Source organism: Gossypium hirsutum, chromosome A02 (genome assembly GCF_007990345.1).
Source record: "Gossypium hirsutum isolate 1008001.06 chromosome A02, Gossypium_hirsutum_v2.1, whole genome shotgun sequence".
NCBI lineage: Eukaryota > Viridiplantae > Streptophyta > Magnoliopsida > Malvales > Malvaceae > Gossypium > Gossypium hirsutum.
Genome location: NC_053425.1, coordinates 92,565,370 through 92,571,394, shown reverse-complemented (window position 1 = coordinate 92,571,394; position 6,025 = coordinate 92,565,370). Strand labels below are relative to the sequence as shown.

Here is a 6,025-nt window from a genome sequence, read left to right as displayed (position 1 = left end):
TTACGGTGAAGAAGACAAGCAAGTCAGAGAAGGATCGAAGAGATGAACCTCGACAATTTGAATCAAGAAAACAGAGCATACCCTACTCAAAATCCTGTCCTTATTACTGATGATAGGGATAGAGCTTTAAGACAGTATACCGTTCCAATATTTCATGATCTTAATCTGGGTATTAGAAGACCCAAAATTGAGGCACAACAATTTGAGCTAAAGCCAGTCATGTTCTAGATGCTTCAGACAGTAGGCCAATTCAGTGGAATGCCTACCGAAGTCCTCATCTTCAATTAAGATTGTTTATGGAGGTGAGCGATTCTTTCAAGTTAGCCGGAGTACCTAAAGATGCATTACATTGAAGCTATTCCCATATTCGCTAAGGGACAGAGCTCGAGCCTGGTTGAACTCATTGCCATCAAATTCAATTTCCACATGGCAAGTGTTAGCAGAAAGATTCCTTATGAAGTATTTCCTGCCTAGCAAGAATGCTAAGTTAAGGAATGAGATCACTACTTTCCATCAAACGGATGATGAGTCCTTGTATGAGGCATGGGAAAGGTACAAAGAATTATTACGGAAGTGCCCTCATCATGGAATCCCACATTGCATCCAACTTGAGACATTTTATAATGGTCTCAATGCACACACGAGGATGGTAGTGGACGCTTCTGCTAATGGTGCTCTTCTTTCTAAGTCTTATAATGAAGCTTATGAAATCATTGAGAGGATTCCCAACAACAATTATCAATGGCCAACCAATCGAGCAGCGTCAGGAAGATGAGTAGTTGGAATACATGAAGTGGATACTCTCACTTCACTTGCATCTCAGGTATCATCAATATCCTCAATGCTTAAAAATTTTACCGCTAATAGGTTTAATAGTTTTGCAGCTGAGCAACCAAATCAAGATGAAAATGTAACCTATTTTTATTGTAGGGAAGGACATTTGTTCAATGAATGTCCATCAAACTCAGAATCTATGTATTACATGGAGAACCAAAATTGAGGAAGGCATGGACTGCAATCCAATTTCTATAACATGTCGTGGCGAAACCACCCGAAGTTTTCCTGGAGTAACCAAGGGGCTGGAACCAGTAACACTTACACCTAACCTAGACCAACCCAGTCACCTGGTTCCCCCCAACAAGTTCAAAAACCAACCCAAGTTGAACCATCCAATAGCTTAGAGAATCTATTGAAAGCATACATGGCAAAAAATTATGCCACTCTAAAGAATTTGGAGAATCAAATGGGCCAGCCTGCAACTGAACTCAGAAATCGACCACAAGGTGTTTTACCTAGTGATATGGAGAATCTGAGGAATCCAGGGAAGGAGCATTGTAAAGCATGAACATTGAGGAGTAGAAAGACATTAGAACCCAACACTGTTGAAGTTAAAAAGGAGCCAACTGATGCTCAAGACTCAGAGGAAGCTTAACCGAGTGTTGAAATTCTGGTTTCACTAGAACTAGAATCTGCAAAATCTGACAAGGTAACATTAAAACCAGCTAATTCTGATCAACTAAGAACTTCGTTAGATGCAGAATTGCCACAGAGGACAAATCAACCAGTTCCAGTACAGAAGCCTCTACCACCCTACCCTCAAAGACTTCAGAAGCAAAAGCAAGAAATTAAATTCAAGAAGTTTCTAGATGTACTCAAGCAACTTCATATCAACATCCTGTTAAAAAAATGAAGACTTGGAGAATTTGAGATAGTAGCCCTGATGAAGGAATACAGTGCGTATCTTCAAGACAAGCTACCCCCAAAGTGGAAGGATCCTGGATGTTTTCCCATACCTTGCAATGTTGGAGCAACATATTATGGTAAGGCACTATGTGACTTAGGTGTGAGTATCATCTTGATGCCCATGTCAATACTGAGGAAGTTGGGAATAGGTGAAGTTAGACCTACTACGGTTACACTTCAATTAGCAGATTGATTCATAGCACATCCAGAAGAAAAAATTGATGACGTATTTGTACATGTAGACAAATTTATTTTTCCTACTGACTTTGTGGTTCTAGACTTTGAAACAGACAAAGAAGTGCCAATCATCCTAGGAAGGCCTTTCCTAGCAACCAGAAGGACCTTTATTGATGAGCAGAAGGGTGAGCTTACTATGCGTGTTCAGGATGATCAGGTAACATTTAATGTCTTTAAGTCTATGCTATTTCCTGACACAATTGATGATTTTTTTGCAGTGTTTGATTAAGAGGATTTAATCATGGAAAAGGAACTCAACTATGTTGATGACTTATTGGAACAAATTTTGACACTAGACCCTCCAAATTATGAAGAGGAGGATGAATACTTAGCTTTGCTAGAAGCTAATCATATGGAATATAATCTACAATCCCGTTTTGAATCTTTGGAGTTAGAGAATTGGGATTATGCCCAACCAAAAGCATTAATCTAAGAGCCACCTAAATTAGAACTCAATGTACTTCCTTCACATTTAAAACATGTTTATTTAGGTAATGCTTCTACTCTGCCTGTGATTGTTTCAGCAGAATTAACTATTAAGCAATAAGAGAAACTCATCCTAATATTGAAACAACTTAGGAAGGCTATTGGATGGACCATAGCCGATATTCACGATACTAGTTTGTCTATATGCATGCATAATATTATCCTAGAGGATGGTGAAAAAGGGACGATTGATGGACAACAAAGACTGAACCCCATCATGAAGGACGTGGTGAAAAAAGAAATCATCAAGTGGTTAGATGCTGGTATAATTTACCCCATCTAAAATAGTTCATGGGTAAGTCCGGTCCAGTGCGTACCAAATAAAGGAGGTATTACGGTCATTGAGAACGAGAATAACGAGTTGATATCGACTAGAACAATTACGGGATGAAGAATTTGCATCGATTACTGGAAGCTGAACAAGACGACTAGGAAAGATCACTTTTTTTTTCCATTTTTTGGACCAGATGCTGGATAGACTCGCGGAGCAAGACTATTATTGTTTTCTTGATGGATACTTTGGGTATAACCAGAATACAGTAGCACTGAAAGATCAACACAAGACAACAATCATCTACCCATACGATACATTTGCATTTAGACGTATACCATTTGGTTTATGCAATGCACTTGCTACATTGCAAAGATGTTTGATGTCTATTTTTACTGACATGGTTGAAAAATACTTAGAAGTCTTTATGGATGATTTTTCAGTATTTGAAGATACATATTATGATTTCCTAGCCAATCTAGCCAAAGTACTAAGATGATGCGAAGAAACAAACCTTGTACTCAACTGGGAAAAGTGTCATTTCATGGTACGAGAAGGTACTATTCTAGGGCATCAGATAACGAGACATGGAATCGAGGTAGATAAAGCAAAGGTAGACATTATTGAGAAACTCCCACCTCCAACATCTATAAAGCGTATTAGGAGCTTTTTGGGCCACATTGGTTTCTATCAAAAATTTATCAAGAACTTCTTCAAAATTACTAAACCCTTATGCAAATTACTGGAAAAGGACATGACGTTCAAATTTGATGAGAAGTGCTTAGGAGCTTTCAATAATTTGAAGATTCGGTTAGTTTTGGCATCCATAATCATCACACCAAACTGGGAATTTCCATTTGAATTGATGTGTGACGCAAGTAACTTCACAATAGGGCTGTCATAGGCCAGCGAAGGAACAAAGTCTTTCATCCCATCTACTATGCAAGTCAAACTCTAACAGGAGCTTAACTAAATTACACGGTAATAGAGAAAGAGTTACTTCTTATTGTGTTTGCTTTTGACAAGTTTTGATTTTGTAGGTACCAAAGTGACTATCTATACAGACCACTCGGTAATTAAGTATTTACTTGCCAAGAAAGACACTAAGCCGAGACTGATTCGATGGGTACTTCTACTTCAATAGTTCGATATAGAAATTCAAGATTGAAAGGGAGTAGAAAACCAAGTAGCAAACCACTTGTCTAGATTGGAGCCGCAAGAAGGGAATTCTCCTGTTATACCAATTCATGGTACATTTACAGATGAACACATATTGAAGGTAAATCATGTCCATAATACCCCTTGGTTTGCTGATATTGCTAACTATTTAGCTTATGGTTTGATTTCGATTGATAAGAAGTATCATCAAAAGAAAATGTTTCTTCACAATGTGAAGTACTATTTTTGGGAAGAGCCATATTTTTTTAAAAAGTGTGCAGATCAAATGATCAGAAGATGCGTGGCAGAAGATGAAGTACATAAGATTCTATACCATTACCACTGAGCTCCAAGTGGGGGACACTTTGGAGGCACACGTACTGCAACCAACGTATTACAAACCAGATTCTTTTGGCCAACACTATTCAAAGACACATATGCTTACATAAAGAGTTGTGATTGATGTCAAAGGGTTGGAAATGTCACCAACAGAAATAAGATGCCTCAAGAAAACATCATTGAGGTAGAATTATTTCTTGTTTGGGGTATCGACTTTCTCAGTTCTTTCCCTCCATCTTTTGGTCACAAGTACATATTGGCAGCAATAGACTACATGTTTAAGTGGGTTGAGGCTGAGGCTGAGGCATATCTGACAAACGATGCTAAGGTTGTGATAAAGTTTTTGTAGAAACATGTGTTCACAAGGTTTGGAACCCCAAGAGCCATCATCAGTGATGAAGGGTCCCATTTTGCGAACAAGTTGTTGAAATGGTTACTCGACAAACATGGAGTGAAGCACAAGGTTTCTGTAACAGCCCAAAATTTACCCCAGTCGGGGAGTGGTTTCGGGACCACAAAACCGAGTCATAAAAATAATTAATTTCCATATTCTATGCTTATTATGTGTGTACATGAGTATGTGGAAGTTTCATTCTCCAATTTTGCCAATTGCATGAGAAATTATTAAATAGGGATCGATATGAGACATGGTGAAAATATGATAGGCTAATTTAAAATGGTCTATTAATGCATGTTATGAAAATGATGGGTTTGCATGTCAAATTACCCAAAATTTGAGCTAGTGGTTGGCCATGCTATGGGTGGAAACATGTTGGGAACATGTTGGCTTAGTGAGGTATGTTAGAAAAAAATAAAATAAGGCGTATGGGTAATAAAGAAATGAAAACAAAAAAATGAGTGGTTGTTCCCCCCCCCCATTGCCGTGAGCTAAAGAAAGGAAAAGAAAAATTTTGTTCATCCTTTTTCATCCTCTTTTGACCGAAAATTCTAAGGAAGGAGGAAGGAGTTCTTGCTTCATGTTTGGTTTGGAAGAGGATTAGAAGGAAGTTTGGCCATGCATGTAACTAGATTGAGGTATGTTTGATATTATTCTTTGAGATTCATGTATATTTTAAGTTGTAAGTTTGAAATCTACCTAGCCATGGTTCAAACTTTGTTAAATGATGGAGATGATATTCGGCCATGAATGTTACATTCTTGGTTGGTATTTTGATGTCTTTGGTGATGAGGTATGGAGATGGTTGACTTTGAGTGTTTGAACTAACTAAGGATCAAATAGATGCATGGGTACAAAGTAGGAAGAATCGGCTACTATGGTTGATACTAATGCCGAATGTGAAAATGTTATATTAAGTAATGTATGTGAATTGTGTTAATAATATGAAAAAATATTTACATGTATTATAATTGATAAAGTATTAAATCAAAAGTTGCTAAAATTGCCATTTCTTTAGCCGAATATGTGTTTGATCAATGAAGAATTTGATGAAGAATATAGGTGAACTTGGTAAGAGTACTCGGTTTAGTGTATAAATGATATAAAGATTTTAGAAATTATTTTGGTTAGGTGTATGTATGATTAGGTATATTCGGCCATATGAGTAAATATATAGATGATGTTAAATTTGAATATGTATAATGGGCCATATAGGGTACACATTGTGATATTAACTTTGATTCTCTATAATTGATCAAGTGGGTGATTAGTAAGGGTGATTGCCGAATATACTAACATACATATGCATGTGTAATTAGATTGTAAATATTTAGCAAGGCGGTTAAACTAGTTGATTTATTGATTAAGCTCAAGGAGTTAAAGGAGGAGAATCG

General features: G+C 37.2%; 1 non-coding gene across 1 annotated transcript; it reads right to left on the bottom strand.

Annotated features, from left to right (window-relative positions):
* Positions 1-484: 484 nt before the first annotated feature.
* Positions 485-591, bottom strand: LOC121216736 (small nucleolar RNA R71). Its single transcript, XR_005912907.1, has one exon. It is a non-coding gene; the product is annotated as a small nucleolar RNA R71 (small nucleolar RNA).
* Positions 592-6,025: the final 5,434 nt, after the last annotated feature.